At 41.7% G+C, this 25,211-nt stretch overlaps 1 long non-coding RNA gene across 3 annotated transcripts in view; it reads left to right on the top strand.

Moving 5' to 3' along the window:
• Positions 1-25,211, top strand: part of LOC134739932 (uncharacterized) — a 109,740-nt gene that overhangs the window by 9,161 nt on the left and 75,368 nt on the right. For 2 of the 3 annotated variants that reach the window (XR_010127094.1, XR_010127092.1), the window contains exon 3: positions 16,238-16,569. This is a non-coding gene — a long non-coding RNA (uncharacterized LOC134739932). Of the gene's footprint in view, positions 1-15,558; positions 15,789-16,237; positions 16,570-25,211 lie in introns of all 3 variants that reach the window. The other variant, XR_010127093.1, reaches the window with a different exon arrangement.

Below are 25,211 nucleotides of genomic sequence, written 5' to 3'. Positions count from 1 at the left end.
ACCTAAGACAGAAGTCTTTGGTAAGAGGAATTTCAAAGCACTCATTCATTTATTCAACCAGTACTGACGACTGCACCTGCATGCCAGGCACTGTCCTACCACTCACTGAGTGTGCATTGGTGAACAAAATGGATCTAACCCTTGCCTCTGTGAAACTTCCAGTCTAATGGAGAAGACAGATGATACATAATTAGCAGATATGTAAGTGTGATGGTTAATAGCGTCGACTTGATTGGATTGAAGGATACAGAGTATGGATCCTGGGTGTGTCTGTGAGGGTGTTGCCAAAGGAGATTCACATTTGAGTCAGTGGGCTAGGAAAGGCAGACCCTCCCTTAATCTGGATGGGCACAATCAAATCAGCTGCCAGTGAGGCAAGAATATAAACCGGCAGAAAAATGTGAAAAGAGAGACTGGCCTAGCCTCCCAGCCTTCGTCTTTCTCCCGTGCTGGATGCTTCCTGCCCTCGAACATCGGACTCCAAGTCCTTCAGTTTTGGAACTTGGACTGGCTCTTCTTGCTCCTCAGCCTGCAGATGGCCTGTTGTGGGACCTTGTGATGATGTGAGTTAATACTTAATAAACTCCCATATATATATTATATATATTCCATGAGTTCTTTCCCTCTAGAGTACCGTGACTAATACAGTAAGTCATTCTAAAAGTAGTGGGCTCTCAGAAAATCCTGAAACAGAGGGCAATGGGGTGGTGGCGGGAGATGAGTTTTTAGACTGAGCGGACAGGGAAGGCAACCTTGGGGGAGATGAGATGTTGAGACCTGAAGTGTGAGAAGGAGCTGTCCAGGTGAAAAGCCTGGGGAAAGTACACTTTGGTACAGAAACAGCAGGAATAAAGGCCAGAAAATAGGAGAGAACTTGGTGTGTTGGAGAAACTTGGAGGAGGTCAGTCTGAAATCACGTAGGAAGCTATTGCCTGTGTCTAAGTGAGAACTGATGGCTTGAGGGAGAGTTGTGGTACTTGGAATGGAGCAGAGCAAAAAGGTTCCACGAAGACTGATTCTAGGTTTACATTTTGGATTTAAGCCGGGCGCGGTGGCTCACGCCTGTAATTCCAGCACTTTCAGAGGCTGAGGCAGGCGAATCACTTGAGGTCAGGAGTTCAAGATCAGCCTGGCCAACATGGCGAAACCCCGTCTCTATTAAAAATGCAAAAATTAGCTGGGCATGGTGGCGCCCACCTGTAGTCCCAGCTCCCAGCTACTTGGGAGGCTGAGGTGGGAAGATCACTTGAGCCTAGAAGGTCGAGGCTGCAGTGAGTGGAGATCATGCCACTACACTTCAACCTAGGTGGTAGAGTGAGACCCTGTCTCAGAAAATTAAAATAAAATAAATAAATCTTGGATCTAGAATGGACAGGACTTAATGGTAACTTCCACATGAGAAATGAAGGAAAAATAAAATAAATGATGGTTCCAGCTTTCTGGCTTAAATAACTGGGTGAAGGATGGTGCAGTAGTTTACTGAGTAGGAGATGGAGGGAGCTGGGCATTGGAGTATGGGAGATGGTACCCCCTGATAAACAGTGGGGCTTATAACTTAGCTGAAGACCTAATGGCAAGAGAGATATGAAGCACAGTAAGTTTTCCAAAATGCTTCATTTCAGCAGTCCTGTGGAAAATGTGGGTAGAGATGGGCAACCTGGTTTCATGTTACTCAAGAAAGCTTGTGCAGAGATCCTGTGGTTAGTAACCTGGATTCTAGGGATGAAGGGCAGCTCACTCAGAGGCTCAGCTCCTTGGTCTTCAGCCACTGAGGGTAACAGAAACAGTGGCTGGCTGGCAGTCTTATTTTGGGAAATACGGGTTCCTATCCATGATCTGTCTCTTGGAGTCAACAACATTACAAAAGCAACAGATATCTAATGGAGACATCACTAGAACTCAGGACTTTGGGTTTAATACTCCTTTTATAAGAGAGGATATAAATTTCAAATCATTTATGAAGGTCAGATGAATATTGATTGATCCTTGAATTAGATTTGCCAGTGCATCTGGAACCATAATTTCTTTTGAGTTGTTTCTGACCTCTTCCTCAGTCCGTCTAAGACTGTGGGATTAAAGTAATCTTTCCAAATTATACTTTTAAAAATAATGACTGTAAATGCCTGATATCTTAAAGGTGTCAGATTTTTTTTTTTTTTTTTTTTTTTTTTTTTTTTTTTTTTTTGAGGTAGAGCCTTGCTCTGTCGCCCAGGCTGGAGTGCAGCGGCAATTTCAGCTCACTGCAACCTCTGCTGCCTGGGTTCAAGTGATTCTCATGCCTCAGCCTCCCGAGTAGCTGGGACTACAAGTGCCCGCCGCCACAACTGGCTAATGTTTGTATTTTCAGTAGCGACAGGGTTTCACCGTGTTGGCCAGGCTGGTCTCCAGTTCCTGACTTCAAGTGATCCACCTGCTTCAGCCTCCCAAAGTGCTGGGATTACAGGCTTGAGCCACCACGCCCAGTCAGATTTTTTTTTTTTCTAGAACAGGCGTGTGTGTGTAATTAAGACACATGACCATTCCTGTGTTGTTGAGTTTCTCTTGTAAAATAGGTGTAATTAAGTGTAATTAAGTCATTAACCTTAGGGAGCTGTGATTCATAAAAACTGGGAAAAAAATGTAACAAAATCTTAGTTTTCACTGACTTAGAAATATAATAAAATCGACTTCCTATTAGTGCACACCATCCTGAGGCATCAGAAGGTACCCCAGGACATCCATGGTAACCATTACATTAATTCAACAAACATGTACTGCGTATCTTACTACATATATTTCTAATGGTTTCTACTTTTTCAAAGTAAAATCCAGAAAAATTTCTAGTCATTTGAACTTTGCTTCTATTTGAAGTTTTCTTTAATTCTTTATATGCATTTGTCCTGTCTCATTAGAGTATATGATCCTAGTAAAGATTATGATTTCTTTTGTATCTCTTATAGCACACAGCACCATTGTTGACTGTCTTGGCCATAAGCTTAAACTATAGGATGGAGAATTTGGGTGGATACAAACAGTCTAATTGATATAAAAATGGAAAGGAAGCCTCATCAGACCAAGGCTGTAGATTCTACCTCCTTAAAATTTTTCGAGAATCGAATAAACTCTTTGAACCAGTATTTTTACCAGCACTCTAAGGAAATAGGCCAGGCGCGGTGGCTCACGCCTGTAATCCCAGCACTTTGGGAGGCTGAGGCAGGTGAATCACTTGAGGTCAGGAATTCAAAACCAACCTGGCCAACATGGTGAAACCCCATATCTACTAAAAATACAAAAATTAGCCGGACATGATGGCTTGTGCCTGTAATCCCTACTCAGGAGGCTGAGGCACAAGAATCGCTTGAACCTGGGAGGTGTAGGTTGCAGTGAGCAGAGATCCTGCTGCTGCACTAAGCCTGGGCGACAGAGTGAGACTCCATCTCAAAAAAAGCAAAAAACTGAGGAAGTAATCACAATACAGAAAGCTTTATACCCAAAGAGGTTCAATATGGTGTTATTCATAAGAGTGAAAAACTGGCCTGGTAGTAGGACAACTGGCCAAGTAAAATACAGACCATCTATTCATATGCTAATGAGAATTTTATAATTAGGAGTAATATGATTATGAACATTTTGTAATTGAGAATAATGCCTAATAATAGCTAACACTTTTGTAGCATTTACTAAGAACTAGATACTGTTCTAAGGCTTGACATATATTAACTTAACTTTCACAACAACCCTACGAGGTACATCCTATTGTTGTACCCAGTTTACAAGGTGAGGTTAGGTCATGTGCTCAAAGTCACACAGCTAGGAACTAGATTCCAGCCTAGGCAGTTAGTTTCCTTTTAACCACCACAAATTCTTTCATGATCATGTTCAGTGAAAAAAGTCAAACACATAGTACCTGGCTGACAAAACAATCTGTACAACAAATTTCTGTGACATAAGTTTACCTATAACACAAACCTGCATATGTACCCCGAACCTAAAATAAAAGTTTTTTTAAAAAGTAGAATACAAAATTGAGTATGGAATATCTATCCTCATGTTATCAGTTAGGATTTTTTGTTAGTGACAGGAAACCCAACTCAAATTGGATAAATAAAAAAAGGAATGCAGTGGATCAGTACTGGAAAAGACTAGGATGTCACTGCACACATTGCTTTGTTCACATGTTCAGATGACATCATCCAGGGCAAGACTTTCTCTAACTTTTGGCTTTATCCATGTTTGTGTTGACTTCATTTTGAGGTTCTTTGGTGGCATGATGGCTGCCAGCAAACCCTGGGATCATCTAATTAAAAATTTTAAAAATAACTTATTTAATAGTTTGAACAAAAACCCTGGGCCTGATTCTCACAAATTGAGACTGAAGGCCAGGGGAGTGCAGTGTTCCAATTGGCCAAGCCTGCATGTGGGACCTCATTTGGAACCATGGGGGGAGAATCAAATCCATCTGAGGCTCAAGTGTAGAGGAGGACCAAGAGTAGAGGAGGACCAAGAGTAGAGGAGGTGATAGCTTCCCAGAGTAAGACTGAAGAATGGACTAGGAAAAAAAGGAAATGGATATTGTCAGCATACATCAAGTGTCCACAACAGCCATTTTCTTATGTACAGCATTTGACACTGTTCACTTACAAATTTCTTAAAGTTTTCTGTTCTTTGACCTCAGTAACACTACATGTCACACATTTTGATGCCTCTCCTCAGTCCTGCTCAGTCATTTATTCTTCTCTTCCTTGTATGCTTAGATGTTGGCATCTTTGAGGCTTTCTTTACTTATTCCTTAGTTTAGTCATCTCATTCTATTCCTGAGCTTTTATTATGACCTCTATGTAAATTACACCAAAATCTAATTGTAGTCCTATTTTCTCTCCTGGCCTGTAGTCCCTTTTTTTTTTTTTTCTCCTAGCCTTTAATCCCATATTTTTAATTTCTTACCAGTGCATCTCTCCTGGATATTTGTTGCAGACTGGCTTCCTTGGCAAGCAGTCTTTGAGATGGAGATGAACATGGAGGACATTTATTAGAGTGTTGAAGGGAGGGTGAAGAAAAAGAATTGGGCAGAGGGAGAAGTTAAGTTGTGATCCAGGTACAACATAGGCCTTAGCTGACTACATGGAAAGCTCTGGAACAGGATTGACCCTTTGGAGTTGTCCTAACTTGGGCAAGAGAGCTGGACCTTTATTCCTCTAACTCTTATTGGTCAGTCATTGATATGGCTTGCCTTTGGAAGGAAAAATAAGCTTGGACAAGGCAGTTTTCTTCAGCTGAGGCACTCTCCAAACAGGGTTGACAGCTAAGGGCCATGTTCTGGCAGCATTCCCAGGAGCTTGAGGAATAAGGCTTTTCGTAACTCAGTGGGGATCTGGGTAGCTCATCATGGAAACTTCCTTTTGTTCTCTCTGTTGTTAGTTTATCCTTCCTCACTCCATTTTCCTAGTAGTTTTGTTGATGTTTCTACTTTGATATTTTGAGGCTATATTATCGGGAGCATATGTGTTTAGAATTGTTAAATCTGTCTGATAAATCCAACATTTTGTTAATTTGTAGTAAGTCTCTATCTCTATTAATAATTTTTGCATTAAAGTCTGTTTTGTTTGATACTTCTTTACTTTCTTTCTTTTTTTGTTTTGTGTTGTGTTTTGAGACAAAGTCTCACTCTGTGGCTCAGGCTGGACTGCAGTGGCATGATCTTAGCTCACTGTAACCTCCACCTCCTGGGTTTAAGCAATTCTTGTGTCTCAGCCATCTGAGTATCTGGGATTACAGGTGTGTGCCACCATGACCGGCTAATTTTTTGTATTTTTAGTAGAGACAGAGTTTTACCATGTTGGCCAGGCTGGTCTCAAACTCCTGGTCTTGAGTGATCTGCTTGCCTCAGCCTCCCAAAGTGATGGGATTATAGGCGTGAGAGACCACACCTGGCCTGTTTGATATTTCTAGAGTCACAATGGCTTTCTTTTGGTTAGTACTTTGGTGTATCTTTTTCTAAAATTTTCTTTTTACTCTTTGGATGTCCTTAAGTTTTTGGTCTGTTTTGTAAACAGCACAGAGCTGGATTAAAAACATCTTTGTCTTCCATTGGTGAGTGTAGTTCACTTATAATTATTATGATTACTGATACATTTTACTGATAATTTCAATTCATTTATACCATGCTATTTTGAACTTTCTATTTGTCTTGATTTTAAGAGTTTTTCTTTCTCCTTTCTTGCTTCTTTTCTTTACTTATTGCGTTTTTTTCTCATCTCATGCTCCCAATTTGGAATTTATACCCTCTATTTCTCTTTTTTGGTGGTTACCTAGAAATTGTGAAATGCTTAACATAACAAAGTCTAAAGCTAGTATCTTTACTCTCCTGAAAAATACGAGAAACACTTAAGAACATGTTAATTAACATCACTGCCTCCTAATTTTCATGTTCTTCCACCTCCCAATTTTCATGTTTTTGTCCAGAATTTAAACTTATGTTTTCTTTTTTTTTTTGAGATGGAGTCTTGCTCTATCACCAAGCTGGAGTGCAGTGGCGAGATCTTGGCTTACTGCAACCTCTGCCTCCTGGGTTCAAGTGATTCTCCTGCCTCAGCCTCTCTAGTAGCTGGGACTACAGGTGCGCACCACCACCACACCCAGCTAATTTTTATATTTTTAGTAGAGACGGAGTGTCATTGTTTCTTCCCCATTCTTTTTTCTCTGGCTATAACTTTGATTAGATAAGTATTAGATCTTTTTACTCTGTCCTTGGTGTCTTTTAACTCTTTTGTATTTTCTATTTCTTTCTCTTTTTGTGCTACATTTTGTATAATTTCTTCAAATCTATTTTCCAGTATGCTATTGGTCTCTTCAGCTATATCTGCTACTTAACATCAATTGACTTTATAATGTAAGTTATTATATTTGTCATTTTTAGATGTATTTTTTTCAAATGCACCTAAAAATAATCACATATCAAAAATAATCAAGATGTATTTGATTATTTTTGATAATTTTTTCCTTCTCTGATACCTTCTTTTATTTCTTTAATTACTGTAAACAAAATTTTTTATTTTTATAGATTAAGGGGTACAAGAGCAGATTTCTTACATGGATATATTGTGTAATGGTGATGTCTGGGCTTTTAGTATACCCATCACCTGAAGAGTAAAATATTGTACCAATAGGTAGATAGTGAAAATTACCATTAGGTAATTTTTTATCCCTCACCCACCCCTCCCACCTTCTCACCTTTTGGGATCTCCAGTGTCTATTATTCCCCTCTGTAGATCCATGTGTAGCCTTTATAGTAAACATTATATTTTATATTTGTTATCTAATAATTCCAACATCTGAGGTCTTTGTGGGTTTACTTAGGCGGTTTTTTTATTCTGCTTAGTTTTACTTTCAGTAAATGTCATTCTCAGCAGTGTTTCCTCATGCGTTTTGTGCTTTTTGATTCAAAGGTTATGTTCTTTGGAATTTTATTTGTGAGAAGTCGAGGATTGGAGTTGGTTTATGCTAGACACCTAGAGCCACTTCTAGCCAGATCACTTCAATAAACTAAATTTTTGGCTAGGAGTGTTTTTTGGGCCAGCACACAGATCTCTCTCTCTCTCTCTCTGTCTCTCTTTTTTGAGTTGGAGTTTTGCTCTTGTTGCCCAGGCTTGAGTGCAGTGGCGTGATCTTGGCTCACTGCAACCTCTGCCTCCTGGGTTCAAGCGATTTTCCTGCCTCAGCCTCCTGAGTAGCTGGGATTACAGGTGCTCGCCACCATGCCTGGGCAATTTTTTGTACTTTTAGTAGAGACGGGATTTCACCATGTTGGCCAGGCTGGTCTCAAACTCCTGACCTTCGGTGATCCACCTGCCTCGGCCTCCCAAAATGCTGGAATTATAGGTGTGAACCACTGCGCCTGGCCCAGATATCTCATTACTGTGTAAGGATGAACTTGTGGTGAAGAATTCTCAGGGAAACTTTTTTCTTTCTATCACAGCCAAGACATGAGCAAGCAAGTATTCCCTCCATCCCCTTCTTCAGGGCAAACATTTTCTAGGGTCCCAACTTTATGCAGCCTTTCTTTTGGCATCCCACTCTATTAGGTCCCAGGCTTTGTCTCCCAAATCCCACAAACTCAGCCTACTAAAACTCAAGGCTAAGCATCAGCAAAGTTTTTCTGTCAGGGGCCAGATGTAAACGTTGTAGGCTTTGTGGGCCATATGGTTTCTCTCACAACTACTCATCTCTGTGGTTGCAACATGAAAGCAGTCATAGACAATACATAAATTAAGGGGAGTGGTTGTGTTCCAATAAAACTTTATTTACAACAATGTGTGACAAGCCGGATGTGGCCCACAGTTTGCTGACTCCTGCTGTAGGCCATCAGGAATTGGCAGATGCCCTCAGGGAAGATGCCAACTTCATCATTTTCTTGCCCAGTTGGTGTCATGCTTTCTCTCTATGTCATGCCTCTGAGGATTTCATTTACTATTTTGTCAGTTCAGTCACACATTTATAAAGATTTAAAAAATATTTTGCTTGCAGTGTTGAAGTATTCCGTACCAGGAGAGTTTCTATGGATGTCACCAGGCTGGAGTGCAGTGGCAGGATCTTGGCTTACTGCAAACTCCGCCTCCTGGGTTCAAGCGATTCTCCTGCCTCAGCCTCCTGAGTAGCTGGGATTACAGGTGTGTGCCACCACACCCAGCTAATTTTTGTGTTTTTAGAGAGACAGGGTTTCACCATGTTGGCCAGGATGGTGTCGATCTCTTGACCTCGTGATCCACCCGCCTTGGCCTCCCAAAGTGCTGGGATTACAGGCGTGAACCACCACGCCCGGCCGGAGTTACCAGTTTTTGAGAGGAAGACCACAGAAGTAAAATTCCATTTTCATGACGTCATATCATGGATAAATGCAGTAACATGATTTATCACCATTGATGTTGACCTTGATCACCTTGCTGAGAAATACTTAGCCTTCTAAGGCCTACATAAACATAATCAGTGATGTTCAGGTCAACTATTCTGAACAAAATTTGAAGGGTTGAATCATTGAATCACCATGAAATCTACAACAGAAAACTGTCATATTCATTGCAATTCATGAATCCAAATACATATGTTGATGGGAATTCTTTAAGCATAAGGTTAATTTGGTATAGTGTGAGAGCCGGACGTGGTGGTGTACACCTGTAGTCTCAGCTACTTGGGAGGTTGATGTGGGAAGATTGCTTGAGCTCGGGAATCCAAGGCTGTAGCACACCATGATGGAGTCTGTGAATAGCCACTGCACTCCTGCCAGGGCAACATAATGAGACACCCATCTCTAAAAAACGATACAAGTATGCAGTGTGTTTTTGGTGATGCTGTGAACTAGAAATTAATGTTAGAACAGAGTCTTTTCCTTTTTTTTTTTTCTGTTGCCCAGGCTGGAGTGCAGTGGCGCGATCTCAGCTCACTGCAACCTCTGCCTCCCGGGTACAAGCAATTCTCCTGTCTCAGCCGTCCAAGTAGCTCAGATCACAGGCATACGCCACCACACCTGGCTATTCTTTTTGTATTTAGTAGAGACAGGGTTTCACTATGTTAGTCAGGCTGGTCGTGAACTCCTGACCTCAGGTGATCCGCCTGCCTCAGCCTCCCAAAGTGCTGGGATTACAGGCGTGAGCCACCACACCCAGCCTAGAACAGAGTCTTAAGATCTGTTCTTTAAGGGAGGCTGAGGCAGGCGGATCATGAGGTCAGGAGATCAAGACCATCCTGGCTAACACTATGAAACCCCGTCTCTCCTAAAAATACAAAAAATTAGCCAGGTGTGGTGGCAGGCACCTGTAGTCCCAGCTACTCGGGAGGCTGAGGACGGAGAATGAAGTGAACCCAGGAGGCGGAGCTTGCAGTGAGCTGAGATCGTGCCACTGTACTCCAGCCTGGGTGACAGAGCAGGACTCCATCTCAGGAAAAAAAAAAAAATCTGTTCTTTAAAACTTTTGGCATATTATTCTAACTGCAAAAATTTTTGCGTGTATCCATGCGGAGATGAGAACATCTATATGTGTCCATATGTCAGATATAGTCCTTGATTTTCTAGAATTGTTTTGCAAAGGAACACATCTTCTGTAGAAATGATTTAGCTGTCTGGTGACACTGATTCTTGTTTCCATTCACTGAATAAGCCTTTTGAATGTTTGAATGGTTAAATTTTCCACATCCTACATTTGATCTTTTCCAGCAGCCAATAAAAAAGTTTAGTAAAATGAGGCCGGGCACAGTGGCTCACACCTGTAATCTCAGCACTTTGGGAGGCCGAGGCAGGCGGATCACCTGAGGTCGGGAGTTCAAGACCAGCCTGACCAACATGGAGAAACTCTGTCTCTACTAAAAATAGAAGATTAGCCAGGAGTGGTGGCACATGCCTATAATCCCAGCTACTTGGGAGGCTGAGGCAGGAGAATCGCTAGAACCCAGGAGGCGGAGGTTGCGGTGAGCTGACATCGCGCCATTGCACTCCAGCCTGGGCAATAAGAGCGAAACTCTGTCTCAAAAAAAAAAAAAGAAAGTTTGGTAAAGTGAATCTGAATGATTTATTTGTACAGAAAGAATGAATTTCCTCTTAGTCATACATCCGACACCCACACGATACCTCGTCATTTTCAGAAGAAATCTGATGCCCAATTAGTGTGTTTTAATTTAGCCAGTGGATTTTCCATCTGGCTCTAATGTGTATTCTGGAGGGTGGACTAATACAGAGTTCAATGGTTTGTTAGGTTGTGAGATGGAGTTATTGGCTACAAAGAACATTTCACAGAAGCAGGACTTCATAGATTCTGAGTTTTTCCCCTTGTTTTGGTTAGTTGCAGGATGAATGGAGACAGAAGAAGCAGATGCTACTTATTTTGCGATTACATGCCTTAATATAAATAGTTTAAAATGAGGAAAAACCTTTATAAAAATAGACGATAGAGCAAACTGTTTTCTTGTCTAGCGAAATTTCTGGCAAATAGGTAAATGCTTCCTTATTCTAGGATATAAGTCACAGATTTTAGATAAGCATATTTTGCACAAATAACAAGTTCTCTTTTTAAAAGTTTTAGGCCGGGCGTGGTGGTGCATGCCTGTAATGCCAGCACTTTGGGCGGCCGAGGTGGGCGGATCACTTAAGGCCAGGAGTTGAGACTGTCCTGGCCAACATGGTGAAACCCCGTTTCTACTAAAAATACAAAAATTAGCAGGTATGGTGGCGCACTCATGTAGTTCCAGCTACTTGGGAGGCTGAGCAAGAGAATTGCTTGAACACAGGAGGTGGAGGTTGCAGTGAGCCGAGATCGTGCCATTGCACTGTAGCCTGGGTGGCAGACAGAGACTCTCTCAAACAAGAAACAAAAAACAAAAAACAAACAAAAAAAAAGTTTTGTCACTTTTGCAGATACATACACAGAGAGAGAGAGAGAGAGAGAAAGAGATCGATCTTGTCAACTTTTAAGACTTCCCTGTGTTGAGTGCATTCACATACTAATATTGAAATTAATGATTAAACTCAACCCACAGAAAAATATAAGACTAAATAAGCCTATTATAAAATTGAAGTTTTCAGTAAGGGTGTTGATTCCTATTATAAAAATAGAGGAGATTCCAGATGTAAGGGCTCCTGGACAAAATATTCTGTTTTCCATTTTGTGGAATGGATTGTTTCGGTCCACTTCCAACAGGTTCACATTCTGTTTTCATGTTAGGTTTTCTGACCTTCAGTGGTTCTGTTTTCATGTACTTGAGCATGTGGTCCCAGACAGCTGACATTGTTCATGTCCTTTACTTCCGTAAGAATTACACAACCTTCCCAGGCTTTCTCATCTCCAGCAGTTTTGTCACACTGTTGAGTAACGTCCACCCTTGGTAATCTCTTAACATTATTTCCATTCTGTATGTAGACAACAAATTAGCATTTATGACTTAAGTTTTCTGTTTTTCATGAAGGTATCAGACAATCTCAAATGTCTGTGGAATGTTACGTTTGACTAGGAAGGTGTAAATTGTTTCTTTTGATAGTTCTTAATTTCAGATGCTTATGAATTCATTATTTTTAATGAGAGAAAGGTGATTGTATACCTGCAAAACTTTTAAACATCGACCTTTGGTAAAACACAATTCCAATTGTGTTTAATCATGACTATTTAGATATAACTGAACAAGCCCCAGGCACAGAAGTTTACAACTAAAACATTCAGCCCTTCCAGGAACAGAACCAGAAATTTCTCCATATGTCTGTAGACGCTGAACTTCAGGATGTCTGTGAATATTTTCTGTGTTCCACTGTCCCCTCGAGTTTGTTTCCCAGCCATGGAAAATACCCATGAGAAAGAGTTGTGCAATTGCTAACTGTTAGTCACTTTATATTTCCTGTATCCCCTATTTAATTTCCCTGGTAGCTGGCAATAACATCTAGGATTTAAGTTGCTGAAGGGTATTTGGGAAAACCCACATAAATGTCTAAGATGAGGTTTGGCAAGCAATGAATCTTGGTGACATAACAATATTATAACTAGAGATTTCATCAAACAGAGGAGACAGGAAATCTCTGACACTGCCAAACACCCACTTAAACTCACTTGAGTCCGAGGACCATCGTTTGTTAAAAATGGATATTACACAGTTTTTAATTTGATGAGGCTGCTGAAATAAAAATTTGGACCTGAATTTTAGATGCAATGAGATTTCTCAGAGGGACTTTGGGAAAAAAGAAAAGAAAGAAAAGAAAAAAAGAACTTAGGTAAAGTTCCCATAAGGAGAGCAACAGCTGCTATGGAAAAGCCCAGCCCTGCTCCACCAGGAAGGGGCCTGAGCTTTGGCAAGGATACACTTAGCCTGACCAATCCACAGACTCAGCCTCCACCACCAGTGGGATGGCGGATTTCCCAGTCGTACTTTTCTCACACCCAATAGCCTAATGGACATAATTTTGAGTTTAAGGCAGCATTATCTATGGGCACAAAAATAATTAGAAAGGATAAATAAGATCTAGTACTTGATAGCACAACAGGGTGACTACAGTCAATAACAATTTAATTGTACATTTAAAAATAACTAAAGACCCCCTCCCGTGCCATTACCTTCAGCCTTCCCAACCCCTCCCTGCAAAAAAGAAAAAATAATTACTAAAAGAGTATAATTGGATTGTTTGTAACACAAAGGATAAGCACTTGAGGTGATGAATACCTCATTTACCCTGATGTGATTATTACACACTGTAGGCCTGTACCAAAATTTTTCATATACCCCATAAATGTATATACCTACTGTGTACCCACAAATATTAAAAATTTAAAAAAGACAGCAGTGTCTAAATGGAGGTATTATAGTTATCTTTTCTACTGTGAATTCACTGGTCTGAATTTTATCCCAGCCTAGATATTGTTTAATAGTTTGTAAGTTTTAACTTCTGCAAGGTACTTTTTGTTCATGTTTTGTTTTCACTGTAGTCTTGCTCAACACATGTAATCAGATTCTGTTCTAGAATTTGTTAACTTTTTATTAGAGGGGCATGTACACTTGAAAAGGAGATCTATTGTCCTATTCTTTACTTTTCTCAAGCTATGCCTGCCAATTCTTTTTTGTTTGTTTGTTTTTATTATACTTTAAGTTCTAAGGTACATGTGCACAATGTGCAGATTTGTTACATATGTATACATGTGCCATGTTGGTGTGCTGCACCCGTTAACTCGTCATTTACATTAGGTATATCTCCTAATGCTATCCCTCCCCCCTCCTCCCACCCCATGACAGGCCCCGGTGTGTGGTGTTCCCCACCCTGTGTCCAAGTATTCTCATTGTTCAATTCCCACCTATGAGTGGGAACATGTGGTGTTTGGTTTTCTGTCCTTGTGATAGTTTGCTCAGAATGATGTTTTCCAGCTTCATCCATGTCCCTACAAAGGACATGAACTTATCCTTTTTTATGGCTGCATAGTATTCCATGGTGTATATGTGCCACATTTTCTTAATTGAGTCTATCATTGATGGACATTTGGGTTGGTTCCAAGTCTTTGCTATTGTGAATAGTGCCACAATAAACATACGTGTGCATGTGTCTTTATAGCAGCATGATTTATAATCCTTTGGGTATATACCCAGTAATGGGACGGCTGGGTCAAATGGTATTTCTAGTTCTAGATCCTTGAGGTATCGCCACACTGTCTTCCACAATGGTTGAACTAGTTTACAGTCCCACCAACAGTGTAAAAGTGTTCCTGTTTCTCCACATCCTCTCCAGCACCTGTTGTTTCCTGACTTTTTAATGATTGCCATTCTAACTGGTGTGAGATGGTATCTCATTGTGGTTTTGATTTGCATTTCTCTGATGTATGCCTGCCAGTTCTGTTGTGCTTATTGTATCATCCTGGCTAGCTACTTTCTTTGTCAAATTCTTTGATATTTAATTCTATCACTTTGATAAGTATTGAGGTCATCCATTACCATGATATATGTCTATTTATTCCATTTCCACTATTTAAGATATTTTTATTATATGAATTAGATCATGAATTGAGTGTTACATTTGTATGATTTAATATTTTACCATTATTTGGCAATTTTATCTGCTAATGCTCCTTGCTATGGGCTTTGATTTAATCTCATATCACGGCGATCAGTTCTGCTCCTCTTCAGTTTGCACAGACACCTTAGCCTGAAGACCATCATCTTACTTCAAAGGTTGGCATCTGTTTGTGTTTTCATAACTCCTGTAGACAGCAGATGACTGGATTTTGTTGTATAGTGAGGTCTAGTGTATCTGTTCATAGTGTTATATGTAACTTATCTCCACATTTACATCTTTAGCCCCACTCCCTGGACTCCAGGTCTTGGATGTCTAATAGGTATCTGTATTAGAGATTTCTCTTTTTTTTTTGGGATGGAATCTTGCTCTGTTGGCCAGGCTGGAGTGCAGTGGCACGATTTCGACCCACTGCAACCTCTGCCTCCTAGGTTCAAGCGATTCTCCTGCCTCAGCCTCCCAGGTAGCTGGGATTACAGGCATGCCCCCACCATGCGCAGCTAATTTTTGTATCTTTAGTAGAGATGGGGTTTCGCCATGTTGGCTGGGCGGGTCTTGAACTCCTGACCTCAGGTGGTTCACCAACCTCGGCCTCCCAAAGTGCTGGGGTTATAGGCATGAGCCACCTCGCCCTGCCTAGACATTTCTTATATTGATTTCTTAGGGCTGATTTAAGAATGTACCACAGGCCAGGCGTGATGGCTCACACCTGTAATGCTAGCACTTTGGGAGGCTGAGGTGGGCGGATCACGAAGTCAGGAGTTCGAGACTAGCCTGGCCAATATGGTGAAACCCCATCTCTATTAAAAATACAAAAATTAGCGGGTGTGGTGGCACGTGCTTGTAGTTCCAGCTACTCAGGAGGCTGAGGCAGAAGAATTGCTTGAACCCGGAAGGCAGAGGTTTCAGTGAGCCAAGACTGCGCCAGTGCACTCCAGCCTGGGCAACAGAGTGAGACTCCATTGCAAACAAACAAACAAACAAACAAACAAACCATAAAAAGAATGTACCACAAAGTGGGTAGCTTTAAACAACAGAAATTTATTCTTTCACAGCTCTGGAGGCCCGAAGTCCAAGATCAAGGTGTCACCACGGCCATGCTGCATTCTGGGTGGAATCCTTCGTGGCCTCTTCCTGGCTTCTGGCTGTGGCTGGCAATCTTGGCGTTCCTTGACTAGCAGCTGCGCCCCTCCCCTGCTGTGCCTCCATCTTCCCATGGTCCCGGTCATACTGGATGAAGGGCCCATCCTACTCCACAATGATCATCTTTAAAAAAATTGCATCTGTAAGACCCTATTTCCAAATAAGGTTATCTTGTGCGGGCCTGAGGGTTAGGGCTTCAGTATATTGTTTTGAGGGACGCAATTCAACCTCTAACAGCAACGGAAACTTCCCATGTCAAAAGAGAATTTTCAATTTCTACCCTGTACATCTGCCTGGACAACATGGTGAAACTCTTGTCTCTACTAAAAATACAGAAATTAGCCTGGTGTGGTGGTGCTCACCTGTAATCCCAGCTGCGTGGGAGGCTGAGGCAGGAGAATCGCTTGAACCCAGGAGGTGGATGCTGCAGTGAGCCTAGATTGTGCCACTGCACTCCAGCCTAGGCAACAGAGCCAGACTCTGTCTCAATAATAATAATAATAATAATAATAATAATAATAATAACAACAATGAACACTTCCAATGTAATAGGCTCTGTTCTAAAGGACTTACATGTGTTGCCTCCTTCAGTCCTCACAGCTACTCTTTGATGAACGGTAGTTCCCACTTTATGGCTGAGGAAACAGAAGCAAAGAGAGGTCAAGCAACTTGCCCCAGGCTGCACAGCTAGGAAATGGATGAGCCAGGATCTGAACCCAGGCAGTGTGGCCTGAGCCTGAGCTCATTAGTTCATGCCAGGCGGGGTTTGACCAAAACCTTGGACTCACTCCTGTCTGCTTTCCTTCAATGACTAAGAGGATTCCTGAGATGGATGTGCAAACATGAAGTGTTGACTTTCCTCCATGGGAATGTACTTCTGGGTTCTACTCTTCAGCTGCTGCTGCTGCTGCTAAGCCACTGAGGTAGGTGGTGGTTTGGAAACACCTTCATGTATGTTTCTTCTTTTTGTTGTTTTTGGGATCCTTACTGAATTAATTTTCCCCTCATTTTATGAAATATAGAGGTTCTTGCTATATCTTATACCCCACCCCAAATTCTACTGATTTGTACTGAGCTGTGATAAAAATAATGATCCCAAGTACATGCAGGGTTTCTTCCAGCCTCTAGGACCTGGCTTTGTCTTCCACTGCTCCTTCTGGGATGCTCCTCCGAGAACCAAAATCCTACCCTTTGCAACCAGATCAGGACAAACTCACAGAGTAGTTTGCGAACTACTAGTTTAGAATTAGTTCAAAATCTGCTTGTTATGGTTTGTGACAAGAGGAGCGCAGAAATCGAAAGTAAATAAGAGTAAGAGACTTTTTAGCAATTTAGTATTTGCCCCCAACACCCAAGCATGTGATCAGGGAATTAGTCTTGACGGGGCATGGACCCCTTTGGATGCTGTTGAACTTGTGATGAGTTGCATGCTGCATGAGCTGTGTTGAAGTCATGGGCAATAGGACTGATTTTTGGTTCCTGAAGGGGTGGAAATTAAAACAAAACAAAATAAAACCAAACCAAACAAAGTAAAACAAAAGAAGTGACCCTTTATCACAGAAAGTTTGCGAGTCACTGCTCTAACCCATATCACATTTTTCCACTTGTGAGTCACCGTAGTATTTCAGTCTACATCACATAATCTAGGACTGGACTCTACAGGTTTATTATTGTTTTTTTGAGACAGAGTCTCACTCTGTGGCCCAGGCTGGAGTACAGTGGTGCCATCTTGGCTCACTGCAATCTCTGCCTCCCGCCTCCTGGGTTCAAGTGATTCTCCTGCCTCAGCTTCTTGAGTAGTTGGGATTACAGGCACGCGCCTGGCTAATTTTTTTGTATTTTTAGTAGAGACAGGGTTTCACCATGTTGGCCACGCTGGTCTCAAACTACTGGCCTCAAGTGATCCACCCGCCTCGGCCACCCAAAGTGCTGGGATTACAGGTGTGAGCCACTGCACCCAGCCTGGACCGTACAGTTTTTATTTATGATTTATTTATTTTATTCTGTTTTTTATTTCATAGAGATGGGGTCTTGCTATGTTGCTCAGGCTGGTCTCAAACTCCTGTCCTCAAGTGAACCTCCCTCCTGAGCCGCCCAAAGTGCTGGGACCTCAGGCGTGTGCCACCATGCCTAGCTATTTTTTTAAAGTTTTTTTTTTTTTTCTAGAGACAGAGTCTCACTATGTTGCCCAGGCTGGTCTCTAACTCGTGGGCTCAAGAGATCCTCGTGTCTCAGCCTCCCAAAGTGCTGGGATTACAGGCATGAGCCACTGTGCCTGGCTCAGAGATACGTTTTTAAAACCTCATTCTAGTTGCTTCATCTATGGAAGTCTCACCTTCTTGTTTGTATTCAGGACCCATGAGTTGGCACTCAAGGATTTTTGCTTCTGTTTTTGCCATGATTCAAATCAAGAGATGAGATAGGAGCCAAGGCAACTATCTCTACAAAAAAATACGAAAATTGGCAGGGCATGGTGGCTGACGCCTGTGATCCCAGCTACTTGGGAGGCAGAGGCGGGAGGATTGCTTGAGCCCAGGAAGTCAAGGCTGCAGGGAGCCATGAGGGCACCACTGCATTCCAGCCTGTCTCAAAAAAAAAAAAAAAAAAGTAGAGTTGGACAGAAAGCAGAGTCAGCTTTGCCTCACTTGGTGGTAAAAGGAAAAAAGAAAGTCTCGAAACATTTATTTATTTATTAGAAATGCAAAGCCAACGAAGAATCTTCAGGCAAACGATTGTAGTGACTGTTTATTGGAGGTTATTGTGTGCCAGGCATTGTGCATTTACATATATTATTTCATTTAACCTTTATACCGTAATTTCTTAAAAGTAGATATAATTATCACCATTTTGCAGATGAAGAAAAGGAGGTGTCAGAGAGGTTAGGTAACTGGCCTAAGGTCACACAGCTACTAAATGGTGGCAGTCTGTCTGACTTGGAAGCCTGTGTGCTTTTGTTTATTCCCATTATTGCTTGATGACACCAATTATTGCTAAAAGGGAATGTTACTGGATTTAGAGGATATGTGTACTCTGTCATTTTTCTAAAACAGCCTTCTTTGGCATTTTTTCAGGGTCTTATATTTCCATTAAAGCCTTTCCTTGAGATACTTAGCTTTTACTTCAGAAGATGGTGCGGGAGTTACAGCTTGGGCTAGGCTATCCTGCAAATTGCAATTCCAGCTTTTCCTTTCCATCTCTTGGGAGAAGACAGAGACAAAGCCTTCTTCTTTGGCTTTAATTAGGCTGTAATTCAGCCTCATCACCGGGGAGGTCGGGACCTGCAGCTTTAGGAGAGATCTGTGTCCTGTCTTTGAGGACAGCAGATTTGCTTCGGGACTCTCTGGAGTGCTGTCAGCACTGTGACCAGGATGGGGTTTTCAGAGGCTGCTTTCTGGTTCTTTAAGGCTAATTTTTAAATTTTATTATTATTATTTTTTAGTGCTTTAGTAGTTTTCAAGGGCTTTTATTGTTTAATTGAAAAATATGTTTATTAGTTCATATTTTTTATTTTTTAGACAGAGTCTTGCTCTGTCACCCAGGCTGGAGTGCAGTGGCGCAATCTCGGCTCACTGCAATCTCCGCCTCGGGGGTTCAAGTTATTTGTTGCCTCAGCCTCCCGAGTAGCTGGGACTACCGGTGCCCGCCACCACACACCCAGTTAAATTTTGTATTTTTAGTAGAGACAGAGTTTTGCTGTGTTGGCCAGGCTGGTCTCGAACTCCTGACCTCAAGTGATCCGCCTGCCTCTGCCTCCCAAAGTGTTGGGATTACAGGTGTGAGCCACTGTACCCGGCCAATTAGTTCATAATTTAATCAGCTTTGAACATTATTCAAACAATTTGCGATCCCGAATTAGAATTCAATTGCAGTTTATATAAGATGAAGGTACATTTAATAAAGGAATATTTATCTACTAAGATACTTAATTTGGTCGTTGAATTATCCTCAGAACATAAATTTATAATCGTATTCCTTTAAATGTACCATATTTTTTAAAACCGAATTGACTACTTTAAGGATGCAGGTATAGCTAAAAAAGTCATTTAGAACTTTTTAAACAGTACTTTGAGTTGCCGTTTTAGAATTTTTTTATACATAAAACATAACTGAATTTACGGCTGGTATTTGCTTTTCTAAATCAGCATATCAGATCTATACTTGAAAAACCTTTTTTAAAAAAGTGTTTTAAAAAACAAGATTCTAGGCCGGGCACAGTGGCTCATATCTTGTAATCCCAGCATTTGGGGAGGCCAAGGCGGGTGGATCACTTGAGGTCTGGAGTTCGAGACCAGCCTGGCCAACAAGGTGAAACCCCATCTCTACTGAAAATACAAAACTTAGCTGGTTGTGGTGGTGGGCGCCTGTAATTCCAGCTCTCCGGGAAGCTGAGGCAGGGGAATTGCTTGAGCCCAAGAGGCAGAGGTTGCAGTGAGCTGAGATCGCACCACTACACTCCAGCCTGGGTGACAGAGTGACACTCCATCTCAAAAAACAAAACAAAATAAACAAACAAAAAACAAGATTCAAGAATTGCCTACATTCAATATGAGTTCTTTGACATGATTCAATTTCGATGATTATGCAAAGGCGTAATTCTGGAGAAGCAAATTCTCTGCTTTTCATATTTTGCTTCCTTTGAGGTGACCTAGTAATTAATAGAGAAATCAGAATAATTGTGGTTCAGGATGTTATTATAAGGAAAGGGAATGTCAGGAGGGAAAAAAATAGACTCCCCTCTTAGGAACCTAAGTGGTCTTACAAAAAGTAGTTTACTTACCGTGTGTATTAGTCCATTTTCACACTGCTGATAAAGACGTACCTGAGACTGGACAATTTACAAAGGAGAGAGGTTTAACTGGACTTACAGTTCCACACAGCTGGGGAAGCCCCACAATCATGGTGAAAGCCAAGGAGGAGCAAGTCATGTCTTACATGGATGTCTGCAGGCAAAGAGAGAGAGAGCTTGTACAGGGGAACTCCACTTTTGAAAACCATCAGATCTCGTGAGACTTATTCACTACTACCAGAACAGCATGGGAAAGACTTGCCCCATGATTCAGTTACCTCCCACTGAGTCCTTCCCACAACACGTGGGAATTCAAGATGAGATTTGGGTGGGGACACAGCCAAACCATATCACCATGATACCTCTAAAATATATGTGTATGTGTGTAACTAGTTTCTAGTTTTTCTTTAGTCAATTATCTCTGTCACACTGTTACTGTTCTTTTTTTTTTTTTTTTTTTTTTTTGAGATGGAGTTTCACTCTTGTTGCCCAGGCTGGAGGTGGAGGTTGGAGTGCAATGATGTGATCTCAGCTCACAACAATCTCCGCCTCCCGGGTTCAAGCGATTCTCCTGCCTGAGCCTCCCAAGGAGCTGGGATTACAGGCATGCGTCACCACGCCCCGCTAATTTTTTGTATTTTTAGTAGAGATGGGGTTTCTCTATGTTGGTCAGGCTGGTCTTGAACTCCCGACCTCAGGTGATCTGTCCACCTCGACCTCCCAAAGTGCTGGGATTATAGGCGTGAACCACCATGCCAGGCCTGTTACTGTTCTTTTAATCCCTCAGATCTAATTGGGGATCAAAGCCTTGAGTTCCGACTGCTAAATGACTCTTCATCCATCCCTTCCCTGCAGTCCAGCTGCCTGCAGCTGCTATATCTCTTGCCTTTTAACTGGTCTTCTTGATTCCAAGATCTTCCATTCTGCAATCCATCTTTCACACTGCCACCTGGGTGATGGCTGTTTTGAAAACAATACCTGATCATGTCACGCTGCCACTTAAAATCCTCCCATCTTCATTTCTCACAGAATAAAACAAAAGACAACATAAGACTCAGGCACAAAATAAAGGCAAGGTCAGATACAGAGCCCTTGCCTCTTAATCGTTGCCCATCGTTCCTTCTGCATTCGCAGGTGTTCTAGCCTCAGGGACAAACCATGGTCTGTCCTTTCAGTTAAACTTTACTCTTGGCCTAGAATGTTCTTCACCAGCCTGCCCCCCCGATCCGGGACCTCCGTGGATGCCTTGGCATCACCACCTCCTGGATAAGCCTTCCTTGATCATCTCTTTCCTTCTTCTCCTCCTCCTCCTTCTCCTCCTCCTCCTCTCCCTCCTCCTTCTTTCTTCTTCTTCTTCTTTTTTTGAGATGGAGTCTCACTCTGCTGCCCAGGTTGGAGTGCAGTGGTGCAATCTCAGCTCACTGCAACCTCTGCCTCCCAGGTTCAAGAGATTCTCCTGCCTCAGCCTCCCAAGTAGCTGAGATTATAGGCATGTACCACCACGCCTGGCTAATTTTTTCTTTTTCTGTTTTTTTTTTTTTTGAGACAGAGTTTCACTCTGTTGCCTAGGCTGGAGTGCAATGGCTCGATCTTGGCTTACTGCAACCTCTGCCTCCCAGGCTTAAGTGATTCTCGTGCCTCAGCTTCCCGAGTAGCTGGGATTACAGATGTGCACCACTGTGCCCACATCATTTTTGTATTTTTAGTAGAGACGGTGTTTTACCATGTTGGCCAGGCTGGTTTCAAACTCATGGCCTCAAGTGATCCGCCCGCCTCGGCCTCCCAAAGTGCCGGGATTACAGGCGTGAGCCACCACTCATGGCCCCTCTCCTGCTTCTAGTGAACCAAAATCCCAGTGCATTTTAAATATTAATCTAGGTTACATGAGTTTTAATTACGATATTTGTATCTAATTATTGCATTTTAAAAACAGGGTTGCACAGCGGTTGACGCCTCTGGCTCTGAATGCTGACTGCCTGGATTCCGGTTCTGCCTCTGGCATTTCCTATCTGGGTTATATGGGGAAATTACTTAAGCTGCTTGTACTTCAGCATGCTGTCTGTCAAATGGGGATAATAATAGGGCCCACTTCATAGGGCTGAAGATTTAGTGAATCAATATGTGTAAAGCTCTCGGCTGTGACAGTAAATAATATTTACTGAGCCCTTTATTCATCCCATGAGGAAGCCATTATGTAAATTGCGTAGATTTTATTTGAGAAAACACTTTTTAAAATATTTTATTTAAATTATTGCTATATTCATCTGTGAAATAAATAATTGCATAGTGTAAAATCAGTTGTAAGAAATTGCTAGTTATCCATAGTGTTTTTCCTCAGGAAAATGAAAAACTTCAAACAAAGGAATTTTATATTCTTTTTCTTTTTTGAGATGGAGTCCCGTTCTGTCGTCCAGGCTGGGGTGCAGTGGTGCAATATCGACTCAATGCAACCTCCTCCTCCTGGGTTCAAGCGATTCTCCTGCCTCAGCTTCCCCATGCGTCTAGGATTACACACGTGTGCCACCACACCCGGCTAACTTTTTGTATTTTTGTAGAGACGGGGTTTCACCATGTTGGCCAGGCTGGTCACGAACTCTTCTTGAACTCAAGTGATCCTCTTGCCTTGACCTCCCAAAGTGTTGGGATTACAGGCGTGAGCCACCGCACCAGGCTGGAATTTTATATTCTTGGGCAGAAAAGTTTAATGTACTTCTTGGGTTTAGTAATTTTAGTCAGAGCCTTGACTGACTGGTAGATTACCTACAGTTTATTAAACTAATATATTCTGTTTCTGAAGAATGCAGCGCCTAGATTGCCTGCCTCATATTAACGTATTTAGCAGAACTAGAAGTGACAATTAAACATTTCTGGTAGGGTGTGGTGGCTCAAGCCTGTAATCCCAGCATTTGGGAGGCCGAGGCGGCGGATCACCTGAGGTTAGAGTAGGAGACCAGCCTGACCAACATGGCGAAACCCCGTCTCTACTAAAAATACAAAAATTATTATGGCGTGGTGGCGTATGTCAGTAATCCCAGCTACTCAGGAGGCTGGGGCAGAAGAATTGCTTGAACCCAGGAGGCAGAGGTTGCAGTGAGCCAGGATCGGGCCATTGCATTCCAGACTGGGCGACAAGAGGGAGACTCCATCTCACCAAAAAAAAAAAAAAAAAAAAAAAAAAAAAAAAGTCTGACACTTGGTTCCATGACCATACCAATCAGGGAATTGCAGTTTATTTTCTCAGTTCTCCCATGCATGGGTGATTCTAATTTTGGCCATTATAAATGATGCTGAAATGAACAACTTTTCACCCCAAACTTATTGTACATCTTTAATGTTTTCCTTAGAAAAAATTGATCAAGGCAGAATGATCAGATCAAAGGAAATGATTGAATCTTTGGATACCAATTGCTAGCTTACCTTTCAAATAAGTTAAACTAATTTACACTCTGACCAACAGTGTTTCAGTGTTCATTTCCTCTATATTTTGCTATCAATGAATGTTAATCTTTTTTTTTAATCTTTCCTAACTTCATAGGCCAAGAAAAATGAAAGTGTATCATCCCGTTACTTGCACTTATTTAGTTTATTAGTTTTTAATAAAAGATTTATGCTTCAGATTCCACTATTTTTCTGATTACAAGATTGGTTTCTTTTTTTTTTTTCTTTTTTTGAGATGGAGTTTCACTCTTGTTGCCCAGGCTGGGGTGCAATGGCATGATCTCGGTTCACTGCAACTTCCACCTCCCAGATTCAAGTGGTTCTCCTGCCTCAGCCTCCCAAGTAGCAGGGACTACAGGCATGTGCCACCACGCCCGGCTAATTTTGTATTCTTAATAAAGACGGGGTTTCACCATGTTGGCCAGGCTGGTCTCAAACTCCTGACCTCAGGTGATCTGTCCGCCTCCGCCTCCCAAAGTGCTGGGATTACAGGTGTGAGCCATTGCATCTGGCCTGATTACAAGATTTTTAATAGCCAAAACTTTTTATATCTAATAAGTTTTAATTGCATGTATCAAGTATGATGAAGAAGAATCACAAGACCTTAAACTCCAGACAGCAAAGACATTCTTCTTCTTATTATTTAACTTTTATTTTAGGTTCAAGGGCTACGTGGTCAGGTTTGTTACCTGGGTAAATTGTGTGTTGCTGAGGCTTGGTGTACAAATGATCCCATCACCCAGGTAGTGTGCATAGTACTGGAGAGGTAGTATTTTACCCCTTGCTCCTCTCCCCTCCTCCTCCCTCTAGCAGTCCCGTGTCTATTGTTCCTATTTTTATGTCCATGTGTACTCAATATTTAGCTCCCACCTAGAAGTGAGAACATGCAGTCTTTGATGTTCCATTCCTGCATTGATTTGCTTAGGAAATGGCCTCCCGCTGCAGCCATGTTGCTTCAAAGGACATGATTTCATTCTTTTTTATGGCTGCATAGTATTCCATGGTATATATGTACCACATTTTCTTTATCCAGTCCACTGTTGATGGGCATCTAGGTTCATTCTGGATCTTTGCTGTCGTGAATAGTGCTGCAGTGAACATACAAGTGCATGTGTCTTTTTTGTAGAATGATTTATTTTTCTTTGGGTATATACCCAGTAGCAGTATTGCTGAATCAAATGTTAGTTCAGTTTTACATTCTTTGAGAAATCTCCAAACTGCTTTCCGCGGTGGCTGAACTAATTTACATTCACACCAACAGCATACAGGCATTCCCTTATCTCTGCAACCTCACCAACAGCTGTTAGTTTTTGTCTTTTTATGTATAATTTTTTTTTTTTT

Source organism: Pongo pygmaeus, chromosome 1, assembly GCF_028885625.2.
Source record: "Pongo pygmaeus isolate AG05252 chromosome 1, NHGRI_mPonPyg2-v2.0_pri, whole genome shotgun sequence".
NCBI lineage: Eukaryota > Metazoa > Chordata > Mammalia > Primates > Hominidae > Pongo > Pongo pygmaeus.
Note: the sequence above shows the minus strand (reverse complement) of the source record. Positions and strands in the feature narration are given on the sequence as shown.